Below are 19,442 nucleotides of genomic sequence, written 5' to 3' on the forward strand. Positions count from 1 at the left end.
ATATTTCTTGTACAGCCTAAGTAAAAATTGAACTATTTTGTAATATAAAATAACGCGTAATTTTTTTTTTACCTGAAAAAAACTCAATAATATATTTTTTCACTAAGCAATATTGAACTTTCAATTACCACGGTTAGCAGAGTCATCATCTTTATACACTTCGTAATCTGGAGGAGAGTAGAATACTAGTAACTGTATACAGTTTTTATATATAAGAAGATGGTCAGGGTTGCGGTCAAAAGAGAAACAAAAATTGTTTACAACTATTTATTTTCCGACGTTTCGTCCCACTTCGCAGGGCTTTAACAGGGCTAAAAAGATACAAAACTGACAATAAGATACAATAAGGCAATTTAAGCTAGGATAAATATTATGTAAATATAAAGTGATAAGAAATTACATATAAATAAAAGGAAGGAAGACGTAAAATAGTATCAATATAAAATAAAATTGAATAAACAATGATAAGAATAAAAAATAAGTAACAATGGTAAGAGTAAAAATGTTTGAAAAATACGTAAAATATACAGTTAAAAAAGTACAGGAGACGAACAAAAAAAAAAAAAAGATATTAAATAAACGTCTTGAAAGAATAATTATAAATAAAAAAATAATAATGATAATAAATGAGTTAAAGGTTGAACAGAACAGTATACAGTTTTTATTTAAGTTATAAAAAAATAAGATGAATATTTATTGATTTACTTTCCTATTTTTATAATTTTCTTCTTTAGTTAGTTATCTAACTCTTTTGTTGTTCATATCCATACATTTTTCTTACTTTTAAGGATACAAAATAGCTAATTATTTAAAATTAAAAATACTTTAGTGAAAAAAAACACACAAAAAAACGGTATTTATGCGCTGCTCATATCTACTATTAGATAAGTCGGTTTTAGAAAAAGAATTCTTGTCGTATAGCTACATTATATATTTTTAATTTAATTTTAGTTTCGTCCAAACTTTTATTTCAATGCTAGGCTGTTCGTTATTATGTACACTCATACCATTTTATCAACACTGAATAATCTATACGGTCGTTTGTATTATTTTTTCAAAAAGTTGGGGCATTAATTTCAGACTTTTCCGACTCCTGTAATTGGGTCAAAACATAGAATATAAATAAAAATGTAATGCAAAGTAAAACATTTCTATGATGTTCTTTTTTCGAAGTGTTCTTTTGCATTTTTAGTGTATTCAACGTAATACTTGTTGTGAATTTTCAAACTATTTTTAAATATATTATCTAATAAGAAGATAAAAAACTATTGAAAAAAAAAATCAAATGCCCCCCTCGCAAATCGATCACCTAGATCCCCGATAGAGCCGAGAGCCTTGTTGAGCGACCGGGATGATCCCGAGCAGATCTCCAAGTGGACAAGTTCTAATCGTGCTAACACTCCACGTCCAACCGACCCTCTTCTTCCCACTCCAATTTACATCTAAATTCAATTGAATAAATTTCATTTGCCGATGTTCTAAAGTTCTCCAATCGCAGGATCAAGAGTGTTGACTCCATTGGTAGTAATCGGGATGTGAAAGAAACATAAAAATAAGTTGTGACAAGATGTTAGTTAAGGAGTAAATATTTACGAGAGAGGAAAACCGTCGACTGTAAAAAGCATCCCGAAATTCACAATTAGGTAGAACTTTCCGATTGATCAAAACACATTGGTGTAGTAAAAACACTCCATTTTTCCAAAAGTGTAAAGTTTCCTGAAAACAACACTAGAAAGATCGATTCTATTTATTTTGTCAATCACAATATATTTTAAAAATACAGGGTGGCCCGAAAGGATAAATATGCCATTGATTAAAGTTAAATATGTCAAAAATGGTAAAGAGAAGATAGTTGGGGATACAGTTAAGTTGAAAACATTTTTACTAGTGGCAAAGTTTCGGCCAAACTTATGCCTTCATCAGAGCTAAGAAGAAAAACAATACAACAACCAATGGATAAAAAGATAAATAGAATGATAATAACTAACATTATGGGTACATAAATAGTGTTAACAGACATGAATACTTCAAGTGTTAGAAGAAGAAAAAGACTGTATGAGAAGAGTAAAATGAAAATTAATAAAATATATGTAAAAAACTAGTTAGTAAATAAATGAACAAAATGAAAATTATTAAAAACAAAGTAATGAAATAAAACGTGTGTAAAACATATATATAGGTAATTAAATATCAATTAAGGGAATAAAAATAAAAGTTAATAACAATAATTTAAAATTAAAGAATAGAAAAAACAAACAAAATGAAAATATACGTAATTAATGAAATATTTAAGTAAAATACTAGAATAAAAAAAATATAAAGTTAAATAACACAGAAGTAATTTTTTTTTCTTACCCTCCTGTAATGATTTTAGTGGGTAGAAGTAATTAGTAGATATGACAACATTAATATGTGATGAAAATAACTAATGAAGTGGGAAAAGAATGATAAGAAAAGACTAGAGAAGAATAATGTGGTAAAAAAGAAAAATGAGAATAATTTTTCGATTTCTCCCTACTTGGATTTTCGATCTCTTCCAAGTAGGTTGGTGTTATAAGGTTTTTTTTTTCAGACATATTTCATCACACAGTTAATCTGTCCATAATGTTAGCTATTTTCTTATTTTCTAATCATTGTATATATTATATTTATATATATCCTTTTATTCATAGCTATTATCTAGTTTTTCGTTCTAAGCCTCCCTGATGAAGGCTAGAAATTCTGGACGATGATGGCACTAATAAATAAGTTTTTAGCTTTCTTGTGGCCTTCACTCATCGCACCCCCAACCATCTTCTTCTCATATATATTATCAATGGTCAACTGCATTCTTAAAATTAAAAAAAAAAAAAGGTCTCAGAGGAATATAATTGATTGATTACAATTGTGTGCATTAATAAATATTGTTTACCAAACATATTATAACCTGAATTTACGTCCAAAAAGGAGGAAGGATTACTTTTTTCTTCGAATGACTATGAGGTGCGCATGCGTTCATGGGGTTTTAACTCTCATGAAAAAACCCACTAAATGAGCATATGAGTTAAAGGAAGGGACACAGTTTTCTTATTCGGAGCAGGGTTACTCCTTAACAAAGCCCATACTTCATCTGTACATGTTTAGAATTTGCAGTACAGGTACGGACTGATTTGAGCAAAACGGGCGCCATTTCGGCAATATATATTTTTAGTAAATGGATTCCCAAATGTGCACAATGTTATAAATATTTTATTCCACGGAAAACTTTAGTTTTCAATATACTTAACTTTTGAATTGCACATAATCTTTCTAGATACCCTTTGCAACGCCAAGCCAACTTTTTTTTCAAATGTACAAAATTCAAAGTATGCTAATTTATTCTTCTCCTGGTTTTATTTTATTAACAAATAATCGATGAGAACTCGGAAGGACAGTTACATTATACAATAAATTATTAAATGAATAAACAAGAGAAATGTACGAAGTCAAATTATATTTGGAATGTATGAAGCATTCATAGTATGCTCGGATTAATAGGCATAGGTCTGTTGAGAACGCAGTTCTCTTCCACGTGTAATGACACAGTCGCTGTTATGTGAGATATGCTACATCTCAGTGCAGCAAATATCGTATATATGAATAGCTCACAGTTTAATATGCTCACAAAATATTTATTTAGAGTTTAATCATAAAAAAATACTTACATTGAAAGGTATACGAGTAAGATCAGAACGTGGTAATTTCCAAAATTGTATGTGATTATTTAAAAAAGATTAGTTATGTTCGTTTTTCATTTCGTAAAAATGTGGCATTGAGGTATAATGTATTTCTCCTTAGCGCATAATGGTTTAAGGTACATACATATACCTCAATCGCATTCTTACGCGATAACATGAGGTATATAACTAATCCTTTAATTAAGTAATTAAAGAAAATTACCAAACTTCAATTTAGGTTCTCGCTCGTATGATTACATATATACTTGCTCTAGATAATCAGCATATATTTGCAAAGAACTATAAAAACATAAAATCCTACTATGGCGGCTACAATAATTTTCCTTATTGTACTCATTAACTTTTAAACTTTTGAGCTAAAATCTATCTACTTCTACGCTAGGATTTTTTAACAAGTGATATAGAAAAGGAAATTACCTGAATCACTAACAGTGAAAACTGCAGAGCTCCAATTCCCTGGTGATGCAGTCTAATGAAAAAACAATGATTCAAGATTAAGTTAACATAAAATCATGAATTAAATTAAGATTCAAGTATTTTATCAAAATTAAAAATGCTGGCCTTCAAAATTGTAGAGGCAACCTTTATATTTTAGATAATAATATTGATAAGTACTAACCCTCTCGATATTACAAATGTCTTCGTCTGATCATCTGCAACAAGATGTTAAAGAGACAAAATTCATTATAGTTATCTTATTATTAGGATATTATATTAAATACTTGTAGCCCTTTGTGACTTATTCTTCGGGGGTGTAGCTGATGGTAGCCAATGAGGAAATAAATTCCAAAAGTGTAACGAGGATGAGGTACTTTGGACTCGGAACTGGCATCCAGAAGAGGAAAGAGGATGGTCCTGGACCATAGGAAATCCACTATAGAGATGGGAAAGATGGGCTAGTCAGATCTGGAACTCCACGGCTAAGACGTCACCACACACCACGACATGCATCACCTACCTCAGCAGCTATTCAGATATGTATTAGGTAATAATTTATAATGTAATAATATTTTATAGCAAACCATTTATCTGAATCATTTTCTAATTTCATTTTATTGCAATCATATACTAAATGTTAATAAATACGTGATAATAAAGTTGGGCAGCACAAATTTGTATGTTCATAAAATTTTTCCTTTCCTATATTATCATATTACCCAATACTACTCCTTATTATATTATATATTTCAATTGTACCAAGATTTTATAAATGTAAACATATTAATTGATAAATGGTGAACACAAAAGCCCTTCGGAAAGATAATCCAATGATAATAGCTTTAAGGACTCAAATCATTTAAATTAATATAAATTCATTTGGAAAATTACATTCAGTAATTATCCACAGCAGTTATATACATAACAGTAGATACGTTATTATCAAAGAATCGCAAGCTAAAATATTATTATTACCAAATGATTTTCTTTTAACATTACAAAATAAAAGTTAAGTTCGAGAACTAAATTAAATGCTTAGAAAATTCAAATTAAATACGTAACAACTTGCCGCGTGCGTGGCCGTTTAAACACTCCTCCCTGATAAATCTGAATAGAGATTATCTTGCTCTCAGTGTTGTAGACCATTCAAACAGAGGCTTAGTACATCGTAGGTCTGTCTAATGGTAGAGATGAGGGAAACAATGTTGATCAAAAACCATTTTTTTTTAAATTATTTATTTATTGTAATTTACAAATGTACAAAATAATACAATAGATAAATATGTAGTATGTTTCATATACACTTGAAAATCTTGGGAAGGAACCACCATTGGTGGTACTTCAAACATTAATTTAAACTAGAAGGTCTCGTGGCCATCTTCTTTTCAGACGCCTCGAAGGATTATCAGGAATTGTTAAGGATGAAAGATTAAGAATTAATGGGTTTGGATGGTTAAGGAGTTTGGAATAAAAAGACGCATATCTGGTTTGGGTCAAATCTGCAACGAATGGGATGTTAAGGTCTTTATGAATGAGTTTATTTGTGACGTAATAAGGAGCATCAAGGATTTTACGTAGGATTTTGGATTGTAACGATTGGATGCGGGAAGAATTTGATGGTTTGGTGGAGCCCCAGAGCTCAATTCCATATGTCCAAATTGGTCTGATTATTGTAGTGAATACTAATTTTTTGTAGTGAATGGGAAGTTTAGAGCGTTTGTCAAGTAAGTGTTGTAGCAATCGGAATAAACGAGCAGTTTCTTGTCGTTTCAGTCTTGTGTGTGGATTCCAAGTAAGTCTCTTGTCAAGATGGAGTCCTAAGTATCGAATCTGTTCAACAGCCGTTAGTGGTGTATCTAGAAAGGATACTGTAGGACAGGAGGGCAGAGGTTTACGACGGAGAGTAAAGGTGATCTGGTGGGATTTGTCAGGATTTATTTTGATTCTCCAGTTTTTACACCATTATTCAATAGATGTTATGTGTGCCTGTAGTGTTTGTGATGCATTAGTTGGGTCGTTGTTTACAGAAAGTATACATGTGTCATCAGCGTATGTTGTTAGCACTGTGTTAGGGTGGGTTGGGATGTCAGCTGTATAAACCTTATAAAGAATGGGACCTAAGATACTACCTTGAGGAACACCGGCGGACTGAGAAAAGAGAGATGAGTAGGCTAGGTTATGATTTACTTTAAAGGTTCTATCAGTGAGGTAGGAGCGGATTATAAGGAAATATGTTGGGGGTAGAAATTGACGAAGTTTATAGAGCAGACCTGGTTGCCAGACTCGATAAAAAGCTTGTTCAACATCGAGGAAGACTCCCGTGCAGTACATACCGCGCTCCAATGTGGAATATATGACATCAACCACTCGATGACTCTGTTGTATGGTAGAATGAGATGTTCTAAATCCAAGCTGGTGGTCAGGAATAACATGATATGAGTCAAGGATTGGATAGTTGCCATAGTTGGATAGTTTTAATAAGAGTTTTTCTAGGATTTTGCCCACAATGGGCAGGAGCGAAATAGGACGGTAGGAAGATGGATATTCAAGTGGCTTGGAGATCAAAAAACCATGAAAAAAAAATCAGGCTGTTGGGTGACCTGTAATGAAGGCAGAATACCGTAAGATCGCAGTCCAGTAGACGCTGTGCGATATAGCAGGAGAGGCCTGAGAGTCGACATTGGGATACAAAAAACGTAAGATATGCAGTCCAAAATCTAATATCCTGCACCGTAAACCGTGTTTAATGCACTGTTGCAAACGAACAGCGCACAGTTCCTTATTTATAATACATTAACAATATTCAATTAAATAGATCGATTCCACTTTGTGTAAAACAAATAAGAAATGTTATTTTCAATCTGCGATATAAAAAAAAATAAATTAAAGAAATAAAATGTTTAGGTGCGTAAACAAACTTATATACAGAATTTTTTTGAGGTAGAAGTGAAACAAAAGCTTTCCGAGTTTTGAACAATGTCTGTCATACATAATTGTGGCAAGGATTGAAGGAGGAATGTAAAGAATCCACAGCTCCAAACACAGTCGAATATATAGAATGTCTCCGTCCAAGAATGTCCAGTTTACTAACAAATGTGACCCTCTTAGTCTATCTCACACTGAGGAAAAACTTTGTTGGGAAACATTATTTTGGTTTAAAGCTTCCAAAGTCAACTCTCTATAACCGTATTTTTGTATATCTCGTTTAATAAATGCAACATTGAAGCATAATTATTAACAGATATAATTAATAAATACTTACATCGATAAATGAGCTAAAATAAATCAAGTAATTACAATTTAATTTAATTAGAGCACTTTATTTGAAGAAAACTGAGGAGTTAATATTATAACAATAAAAGCTCTTTTTTTATTCTTCACAGAACTAACAGTCTCTCCCATCGATGGAGGAAGAGGAAGGGAGAGGTACACGAGTCTGGTTTATAAACAACGAATTCACAAAGATTACTTCTTCAGTGATTAAATAATTCACATTAATTTAAAATAAAATAATAATTAGCCATATTTAATCCAATAAAATATTTTTAATGCTGTTTGAACACTAGATGATAATTTACTTATACGGAGGACAGAGGTTATCGCAGGGTACCTCCCTATCCTATAGTAATAGTAGTAGGTGTATAATTAAGTTTTCGTTTCGCGGGACCACCACAGAAATAAAAGTCAACACCCCAGATCGGTTTCGAACCGGCACCAACAGTTCCGAGGTTGATAAGACGCCTCAACTCCCTTAGCAACAGACAGCTCACAATTTACTTGCATGTAAACGTTTCCAATATCTTTGCCTTTAATCATCTAGGTAGTTGACTTGTAAAAATGTGTGTTATTCATGAGTATTTTTCCATCCATGTTAATCCTTCTATTTATTTCATCTCTTCATTAAATTCATCATTAAATTAAATGGACTGTCCTAAATAAATATATTTCTCGACAAAATGATTTCCTGGTTTCTTTGTTTACCGATATTATTATTCAACCCCACGGATTTGCTCTGCTCAAGAAGTTCGCTGACCATATGTCTTATTTAATGAATTGGCGAAAATAACTACATCGTCCGCAAAACTCAAATTTGAGAACTCATATCAATTTTAAATTACTTCCTTTCCAGTATCGCTAACTGAGCAGTTTAACTTGTAAGAATTTGAATACAATGGCCACGGGATAGTGAGAAACCCTGTTTGACTTCTCTTCGAATATCTAGTGTTCTATTATAACCATCCATGGCTATGAAGACGATGGTTTTCATATATATTTTCTGACATAATTAGTTATAATATACTTATGATTGCATATCCTTGTAGTGGCTGACATAGTTGATCATAATAGAAGGAGCCAAATGCTTTTCTTAAATCAATATATTCCAAATAAAGAAGCAAGTAGGTGGCTCTAGGATTTGGATTCTTTTATGTAAATGTACAATTGTGAGGAATTTGTTATATGGATAATTTTCGTAAATATCTGGGATTATTATATGTTTCATAATTGTTAATATTGATTTTGGATTTACACATCCGAGTTTGTAAATTTGTTCGGTGTCATTTTGGTGCTCCTCAATGTGAAATAAAGACATCGTGTATCATATGTCGTAACCTGACATCTCAGGCTCATGTTATATGTCTCGATAGCCTCGTCACCGGTTCGACTTCCAATTAATCTTCTTATGCTGGCCAGCGCTCATTGGAAGAAATACTGAACAGGCTACCGTTGCATTGCAATAATCCGGAGCCAGGAATCGGTGAACAAGACAACAGGAGAAGACCGAGGACCCATTACCGGCGCATGAGATGGCGATTGTCACCAAAACATTCTCCCTCCTTTACATGTCCCTTCAGGGGTCATGTCCTGTTACAAATTATATGATTGTATTACAAGATTCCAAAAGTGTCTCACAATTTATTTTCTAGAACTCTAAACATGCAATCAAGAGCTCCCAGTCGTAAGGAACTTACCTCAGAAATTGGAATCACAATGGTGCAACGGTGAGGATTCATTGGTTTTTAAATTTAGTGAGAAAATTATTTGATGTGAAACTTTTGAAAATGATTCAGAAAGATGTGAAACTTTTGCCCATTTTCTAATGGTTATTTATTTATTTTTTTTGTTAACAATCAATTATTCCTATTAATTATTATTAGATGCAAATAATATTACATTATAAATATTCTGCAATTATTTTTACATTATTTTGACTACCAATGAGTTATTTACTATTCTGAATTTTGTGAACGTACAGTCTGTTGTGTTATTTTTGTTGCTAGGAAACAGACGGTATTTAAATTTGTTACCTTCCAATAACAGATATTTGTTTGAAATTTCGTATTCGTTTCTGCGAAAATATTACGATTCTTTTTTTTTCATTTATTTAATTATTTAGTCATAAGGAACGTACTTGGCCTCAGAAATTGCAAACAATTGATATTATAAGTAATTATAATATTAACGTTGTTATTATTATTACTAGAGACTCCTTAATTCCCTCAAATATCTCTTTTGTTTGAAATCCAAAATATCATTTTTATAAATTAGTACGATTTGATTTCTTCACAATCGAGATTTTTTATGATAAATGGTTAACTGCAATACGCTATCCCTTCTTACTCCATAACAATCCTTCTATAAAGCTACCGTTAAGATTTATTTTCTTTAAACCATTTCTAGTAAGAGATTCAATAACGAAGCGAGGAGTTTAAGTTATGATTTCATCCGATTAAATTTCAGAGTAAGCTAATAATCTGTTGGATAAGAAAGTTTCGAATAAAGTAAACGTTAGCATGGGAGCCTAATATCAAAATTCTGACTGATCACTTCCTTATATTATTATATTTTTGAAGGCTATAAATTATTTTATAATCCCGTTCCGAGATTAGCTCATGGAATAAAGTTTTCGTATATTAACCTGTTTGTTTTTCATTCTTTTTTTTCCTAAGTAATATCTGATATATATAATATGAAAAATTGTTTAGTTAAAGAAGCTTCATAAAGAAATAAATCGGCATATTGTACGATGAAAAAAAAAAAAAAAAAAAAAAAATCATTGGCAATACAGTTACTTGGCGACGTAACTATTTTATCTATCGTATTTAACTCTCATTTTTGTTAGGAAATGTGATTTAATTGCTTCCATTAGGAGTGGAGCGGCATAGTGGTAAAGAACCATGCAACTAACTCTAAGGAATCGAATTCAAATCAGGCTGTGACAGATAATGATACTGTAGCCGTAATCCAACCCTGTGAGTTCTGGAGTACTCCGGTGTCCATCTAGCATCGTCAAGTGGTAACCTTAGTTAGGGAAAAATCTGGCAGTCGAGAGTGATTCTTATTAAATCACCTCCTTGCCCAACCTTTGATTTATTAACAGTACTTCCTTCCAAAGTACTACACCCCTGACTCTTCATTTATTTTTTATAATCATTCAAAACCATTTGAAAATGTCTGGAATGGAAGAAAAAAGTCCCCTAAACCTGTTTTTCTAACAGTGGCGTAATCTAAAGAGGGGTCTGCAATAGTAAAATTTTCAATTTAGTCATATCCGTCAACAAAAACCAAAAAACAACTACAGTGTAATTTCAGTAATGCCAACTAATTGCTACAGGGTGGTGTTCGGATTACTGAAAAGTTCGGAAAATAGAAATTATTCGGAAAAATAGTGTATTCAGAATTTTTTTTTTCAAATTTTATTAGAAATTTGACCATTTGAAGTTTCTACAAAGTATTCTTTTTCAAAGTAGTCGATTATTTTTTTTTTATTTATTATAATTTTTTTTTTTGCTAAGACTTCTTCACTGCTTCTTCTCTCAGACATTGTAAGTGAAGGACTCGTTGCGAACTTCAGACATTGATTGAAATGATATATAATTTTTTTTTTTTTGCCACTTCGGATTACAGGAACACTGGAGAACGGAAGTTCGGATTACCGAAATTAAACTGTATTTTTATATCATTTCTAAGCTAAAATTCGTCGGCAAATAAAATATTTTGTAATACATTGACTAAGCATTAATTTATTGCATAAGAAACGGATCGGGTACTGTATAGTCTAAAAGTATACATCACAGCTACTCAAAAATGTAAAGATCTTTTATTTTTATTTTATTTTTTGTAGGCTTATTAGTGCGCGAGCAAAATCACCCAAATCGTTAAAAAAAAAAAACTAATTATATTTTGTTATTCACTTTTATAAAATTTATCACGGAAAATCGGTTAATAGATCTCTAATTTATGTTAAATAAATACTATTTAATACTTATAATATCTGTCTTTGGAAATATTATCAGATTAATGTTAAGTGATATTACGGGTAAAATAATTGTTGTGAACAATAAGATTAAATTAAAATGATAATAAAAATAAATGTATAACCATGTTCGTTACATGGACTGATGGGAGTGCAGTACTTTGTAAGAAAGTATTGCTACTAGACCAATGGTTGCTACTAGACCAATGGTTGTGCACGGAGGTGATTTGGTCAGAATCACACTCTACCGGCAAAATTTTACGTAATTAATATATTAGGCTAGGTGGAACCGCGGAGGGCTCACGAACGCACAGAACTGACTCGCGGCTACAGTGAAACAGAAAATAATTATCTGCCATTGCTTGATTCGGAGCCTTGAAAGTAGTAGCACATCGCCTTACCGATGAACTTCCCACTCCAACAAAATAAATTAGGCATTAAAATAGACATGAAACCTCTAATTTTTGATAATACAGACAAAATAAAAAAGTAAATATAAGGATTATTGCCAAACAAGTAACAATATGTAATTAGTAATGGTTTGTAACGAAGGGTACATAGTATATAAGTGGTATGTAGAGTGTATTGATGATTTTATTTTATTTTCTCTTGGTCCTTTATCCTCTACCCTCTTTCCCATCTAGGGTTCAATTTACTCACTCATTCTGAAATAGTTCTAACATAAAGTAATAAAATTATATGAGCGCAGCAATGTTGCTGTCTCACTTTTTCATTCATTCAGCTCATTTTATTGAGTTCCTGGGTTGCTAGCGGTACAGGTGTGCCCATAGATGGAGGTGGCCTCCCTTTCCGTATGTGATTATTACCAGATAATAATTTTGTATTGAATTCCTATCCTAAACAGCCTAAATACTGTATTAAAGAAAAGGTTTATAAGAAATTTAGAGGGGAGATATGAATGCTTACGAGGGGGAGCGACGTAGCTCAATGGTAAGGCACAGTGAAACAGAAAATAATTATCTGCCATTGCTTGATTCGGAGCCTTGAAAGTAGTAGCACATCGCCTTACCGATGAACTCTAAGGACCCGGGTTAGAATCTAGCTGCGATAGATAATTTATTTTTTTACTGTTGCCGTGGGTCAACTCTGTCGGTTCGATAGCCTTCTGTGATCCATCCAGCCTCGAGCGTCTTTCCAAATAACTTCCTTGTACAACAGTATTTCCCTACTAAGGGCTGCACCACTGACTCTTCATGGGTTGTACATTTTATTTTAAGTTATGTATATTATGTATCAGGTTTATTTTGATTTATATATGCTTACAAACTGTTCATTTTTCTAAAGTGTCAATTTTTCCTCGAGATTTATGAATATATTTATATTTTCCGAAAAAGGACTAGGCAAAGGTTTCCCATAAGTGTATCCTCACAAAACCACTGCTGATGGCGATCCTTGCAGTCCTACCGATCATTTAGGTCATCCTTTGTATCAGTTCCCAATAATTTCTTGGAGTTCAGTAGGAAACAGTCTTTGTACAGCTTCAACGAAGGTAAAGCGGACACGATGAGTGGTTAGCAAACAGACTCCCAGCACTCACACCTATTATAGACAGTTTCCCTAGAAGAGGCAAAAAACAAAAAAGATCGCCCTAGACGCGATGACAAAAAAGGGTGCCGACAGTCGGAGGGACCCTCTCAGCGCTGTAAATCTCCTGACCGATCCTAAAAGCAGACTATAAATTGGAGCGCGGAACAATTTGCACGTCGAGTGGTTCCAAGGCAGTATGATATACTCGGATCTCGAGTGCTCCCCTCTTTAGCACCTCTTTATTTCCAACGCCACTTTTTCCCCTCTTTCATACAAATTTCGTTTAAAGCGCCATAAACAAACGAGTTAGTGGGAAGAGAGAGGAATTAAGTCACGTCTGTCTCTGCTTGAGACAACTAATTAGACATTCTTTGTTTCGGTAATATTATTTTAATGGCAGGATGAGTAGAAGAGATTTTTTTTTAATATATGAGTATAGACTTTTTCTTCTTCTATCCTATTATTTCGAAATCATAATATTTATTAATTCAAATAAATAAAATATAGATAACCTGATGGTGTACATATAAATTTAAATATCAAGAATGATTTAATAGATCTTTTTTTTTTTTTTTTTTTTATTTATTTGTTGATATTTACAACTGTATCAAAAAAATACAACCAGTAAATTTGATCATAATGACATATGATATGATACAGGATGTAGAGAAGCTACCCAGTAGTAGAACTCTAATAGATCTTAGATTTAGACTTCTTTTATTACAACTTTATAAAACAGTTTTGACAGAAACTTATATTAACGCAACGTTTATTAAAAGTTCTTTTGTCCTAAGTTCTAATTGATAAAAGTGCTTGTTGCTATGCAAACTTAACTTTAAATATTTTTATAAAATAAATCTCAACAAATCCCATCAAATTCCCATACCCTCTGTCGTTAACCAACCGACTGCCCTACAATATCCTATAATAATATTCCTCTTTCCCCGGCCAAACCAATCCACTGAAAATCGAACGCCGAACTATTGCTTACTAGAAAAACAGTCTTAACTTTCAATCCATTCGAAAAGACTGATTTACATGTGTTTCATAAGGCCTATTTGGACATGTAGCTGAGCTTTGGGGCTCCACTAAACCTTCTGACTTTTCTCGTATCCAATCCTTGCAATAAAAAATCCTTCGTAAAATCCTTAATGCTCTTTAATTTGTCACTAATAAAATCATCCATAAAGACCTTAATGTTCTATATGTAACTGATCTAGGCCGAACCAGATACAATCCTTTTATTACAAACTCCTTAACCACCCAAAACCCACATTAAACCCACTCCTGACAATCCTCCGAGGCACCAGAAAAGAAGATGACCTGAAAACCCTCTAATGTAGAAGTGCTACAAATGGGTAATTTCTGTACATGCCTGTATCATAACATTGTAACTGTGGTGAAAAATGCAGAGAAAAATTCAAATGGGGTTACGCGTCTATTTAAAATCAAAAATTATAAAGTAAGAGCAAGAAAACATTTAGTATTTAATTTGATTTTCGTTGTAAAATTTTAGTTAAAGGTAAGCAACATAAATACAATAGTTTAATGGAAAATTTAATGAAATACAAAGAAAAATATAGGTTATGTGTATTTTGATAAGTACAATGCAACGGTTTGATAGTTGCAGAAAGAATCAAGCCATTTTCGATTCAAAAAGATGACATTAGAGTTCTGAGTGCATAGGATAAATAAAAGATTTTTTTTAAATAATTATTTATTGCATTTTACAACTGTACATTATTATCCATTTAGTAAATCTGATCTAAGTTAAATTGGAGTGTTACAGGTGTGTAGAGAAACTACCCATTGGTAGCACTCTAATAAATAAAAGAATGAAATTAGAAAATTACTCACCAAATATTCGTCTTGGAGTAAATCTCTGCAACGAGCATACGAACTGAGTCAAAAATCAATACCTAAAAACAAAATATTTGTTTAGCACTAAGAAATATGTTAAAAAAAAAAAAAGTTGGTACAAAAACTGTACGCCAGTCTAGAAAATTTTAAAATTTTAGTCCACTCTTCCAGAATCTAAGTTCATATCAGTTTCCATACAAATATCAATTAATTTCAACTTGATATGAGAACTTTGATAACTGTTCTTATTTACTGATTAATGGAAGACAAAATAAATCGTCACGTAGATTTTTGTTATTTGCATAGAAACTAAAGAGGTCTCCTATTTGTTTCAGAATTTTCAATTGGAGATACTTTAATTTTTGTAAATACATCTTATCTGTTAAACACTATATAAGAGAATTGCTGTGTGGGTTAGGATCTGTATCTATTTAATTTCTGACTGATTTTCAGTTTTGAGGAATAGGAAAAAAGAAAAGACATTTTTTTTTTTAAATGAGCTTCTTGTATCAAGAAGTCAAGACCTCTCTTTCATCCTTCCGTCTAAGTCCTAGTTCAATGAAATTTGTCTGCCTGATGAATAGATTGTCGCTGATATAAACAAGTAGACAGATGTCTCAAAGTGTGATTGATACATCGGACACTCACATGATGATTGTTACATCGCTCTTTTCATTTTATACATATTTATAGTATAACTAAATGAAATATAAATAACATGAATTCAGAATATAATTTCTAGAGGGAGTATCCCTCGGAAATGATTTGAAAATTAGGTTGATTAAAAGTGTATTATGATTTACCTTTATAGTGCATTTGCCTTTTAAAACCTTTCAGCTGACACCAAAACTATAGGAACATTAATCGATAAAATAGTTCAAAGTACAGTATTTTGTCCCATAAATGAGTAGTCATATTCCAAAAGCAGATCCTATACCTTAAAAGGAACAAAAAAAGTTCATATGATCGGTAGTACGATTCTCAATAGTAAGGGATGAAAAAATTCTAATAAATTTACTTTAAATTCACTTAGAAAAATCTAAGAGGTACCAAATTAAAGATGAGAAAATTCCCTTCTGAAATTATTTTCCAAATTTAATGGGAAGGACGTGCCAAAAAAAAGTTTGTTTTATCACTAAGTTTAATATTTTTTAAAACAATTGGACATTTGAAGACGTTATTGCTCTTTATTGGCTAGGGTTTAAATATTCCGAATCTTAAAAAAAAAATAAAAAACTTCATTTATATGGTCCAAAACAAGCCTACCTTCACTGACCAATTAAGGATGCCAGGAATCAAATATTAAAAAAACAGAATGATATGTAATTATAAATTGTCTTGGTTTTCATCTAAATAAATACAATTAATTATTTTTCTAATTTCGTTACGATAGTTATTAATTTTATTTATAGCAACTGCTCAAAATGCCTTCCACCCTCCCTTCTACATATTCTAATTCATCTCCCGTTCTGATCTAAAGTATTACATTCATAGGAAATTTTCTCATCTTAAATGTAGTACCTCTTACGTGTTTTTTAAGGGAGCTTTATTCATTGCAGATTTATTTGAGATTTTCTGGGGAATCACCACGAATAACTGTTTAATGCTTAATATTATCCCATACCATCGCGATTCGGGCAATGAGTAATGTATGGACCTTTTTGTTCCTCTTAAGGTAGATTATCTATTCCCACAATATGACCACTCATTTATGAGGACACCCTGTATGTTTTTCCGGATCCTACAGCGGCCAATACCAATTCTAGCAACCTATTTATACTGAACTAAAAGAATTGAACATCTCCTGATCCAAGAATGTATCGATGTGCATAAGTGAATATACATTCCAAAATTGGTTTATTAATATAACTCCAATTTTTTTTTAACCGACGTTTATTAAATCTACTTAGTATGTAGGGCCCATTATTTTACAATATATCAATAAATAAATATTTACTAATATTATTTCACACTTTTTTATATTATTATCGAATTTTATATTCAATTATGCAAGCATCTATTTGTATATTCAATGATTATGGTATGGAACTTCCTGTTTAGCCTAGAAACCTACGTGCTTAACGCATAACACCTTGCTTTTTTCCTATTTGGTTGTTCTCTAGTTATGAATAATTATTACTAATCTATTTCAAATCTAAATGAATGTATTTATTTATTTATTTTTTATTTTTATACCAGATCGGCCTGGTGAGCCTTACATGGTTGATATAACTTATATTATATATATTTTTTAACAGTTGATTATGAGGGGGTATAGTCATACAAATGACACCCCTAACTATATAAAATGTTCTTATTAAAAGAAAAAAAATAATAATAATAAAATAAATTGATAAGAATTATGCTTCTTAATAAAAGAGGAAAGTAAAATCAATAACAAAAAATAATGATATTGGTATACTTAAATAAAACAAACAATTGTCCTCTAATAGTATAAAGAAACAAGTTAATTTGAAAAAGGGAAGAGAGAAGAAAAGAGAGAGAAAAAATAATAAAATGAAAAAAAAATAGTAATAAGTAAATAGAAGTAGTGTGACTATGAATTAATTTTATATTTATTAAAAATTTATAAAAGAATGTCTTGCAGCAGTCTGGGCTTCAGTCTTCGGGTTGAGGTTGAGTTTCCCAGGTTGTAGGTCACTGCTCCTTTAACTGTCGGCAACTGGGAGTGGAACTTCATGAACCGTTTTTTGTAATTTGCGATCCAATTGGCTATTTCTTATGAACCAAGGAGCATTAACTGCGATTCTTAGGACTTTATTTTTAAAAGATTGTAGTTTTTTCCTTTTCGTGAAGGATGCCGCTCCCCAGACTTCACAGCCGTACATCAGCAGTGGCCTGAGGATTGTTTTAAGTATAACAACGATTGTTTCTGGTTTTAGTTTGGAATTTCTGTTTTGGATAGCATATAGCATTGCTAACCTTGCATAAGTTTGAGTTAGTTTGATGTTGATATGGTGATTCCAGGTAAGGCGGCGATCTAGGTGAATTCCCAGGTATCTTACTGTTTCACTGGCAGGATTCCATTTCACATTTTTACCTTTTAGGATTAGATAGGGTGGATCTGGTGGGCGTCGAAGAGTAAAAACTTTTGAGTTGCATTTTGCAATGTTCAAGCTAATCATCCATTTAGTGAAATATTGTTCTAAATCATTAAGGTGACTTTGCAAAGTGTTTCTAGCTATTATTATGTCATCATGTTGAGAGAACACAGCTGTATCGTCAGCGAACATAGCTATGGAGGTGTGTGTGTGGATTGGACAAAGTCGTGAAGGTAAAAGTTGAACAAAATAAGAAAAAGGACTGAACCTTGTGGAGTACCAGCATTGATTTGTCTAAGGGTTGAATTTTTGTTATTAATTCTGACTGAAAATGTTCTACCACTGAGGAATGAGCTCAGAATATTGTATAGGTATTCTGGAGAAATGAATGTATGATAAAATATATTTTTTTTTATAATAACGGGATGTAATAAGTATAGATAATATTATCAGGAAATCAATTGATGTCAGTTATGTTGTGTGCTTTATGTTTGGTAGAATGTTTGTTAAGACAGTAAACATTGATATCCAACTTTGTAAAAACAGCTCTATTTCTCTTATTATTGTACTGATATCGATGCTTGGACGTCCCTCGTTCAAAGTGTTTTCTATTTGTCTAGTGGAAACCATGAAAGTGTTTTCCGTTAAATCAATTTAATTAATTTGTAGGAAGATAGTCCGTGTGGTGTTCAATAAAGCTTAAAAAATATTAGAAAAACTATTTAATGTTAACCAGTCTACTATTTTGTACTTTTCATTCATCGCTACCCGGACTATCTTCCTATAATCTACTTCAGACGGTCAACTATATCCTTTCGAAATAAATTTTAAAAAATCATTTTCGTTTAAATCATCTTCTTATTTTAGTATATGCCTTATTTGTTAAAATATATAAATATCCGAAAATACAGATAAATCATATTATAAATTTGGTGGAAGTGGGGGTTCAAAAAATAAACTAACCAAAGTTACCAGACAATAGCTAGATGAATATATTAAACAATCAATATTATTATTTTTAAAACTTAGATGTGTAAACATTTGGGGCGGCATTGCAGTCGCGGCGTCTTCGGGGTCTTCCGGTGTTCGTGGCAAGGGGGGCTCAGAAAATGAGACCCCCAACCCCGACTTTATATAAATTCAAAATATATGTAAAAATCGGATTACCTAAATTCGACAGTGCCTCTATGTCCCACTACTGAGAGTAAAAAAAGAAGACAATGGAGCGCACGTCAATTATTTGTGCATTGCTGAAAGTGACGATCGACTGACTGGGGAACTAAGTTGAAGTTTCAACCATTAAGTAGTAACACACGTATTGTATACGGGTGTAACTCTAACACTGTATTAATACTGCATTGATGCAACAAATAAACCATATCTGCAAAGATACATTCATACATATCTACAAGTACCCATTAATATTTTCTTTTCATACGCTGGCTATAACAGTAAATAGTTCAAATAATTTATATTCTACATATTCGTTCAAAGTTCGTATATGATAATTCATATAAATTTGCTTATAATTTTACAAATAAAATTTAGTTTTAATCACAATCC

The 19,442-nt window shown here is 31.8% G+C and overlaps 1 long non-coding RNA gene across 1 annotated transcript in view; it reads right to left on the reverse strand.

Annotated features, from left to right (window-relative positions):
- LOC136796483 (uncharacterized) overlaps window positions 1-19,442 on the reverse strand; it is a 263,387-nt gene that overhangs the window by 161,618 nt on the left and 82,327 nt on the right. The window contains exon 2 of the long non-coding RNA XR_010844195.1: window positions 14,815-14,876. This is a non-coding gene — a long non-coding RNA (uncharacterized lncRNA). The remainder of the gene's footprint in view (window positions 1-14,814; window positions 14,877-19,442) is intronic.

This window comes from Halyomorpha halys, unplaced genomic scaffold, assembly GCF_000696795.3.
Source record: "Halyomorpha halys isolate HHAL.00 unplaced genomic scaffold, Hhal_1.1 Scaffold1597.1, whole genome shotgun sequence".
NCBI classification, from domain to species: Eukaryota; Metazoa; Arthropoda; class Insecta; order Hemiptera; family Pentatomidae; genus Halyomorpha; species Halyomorpha halys.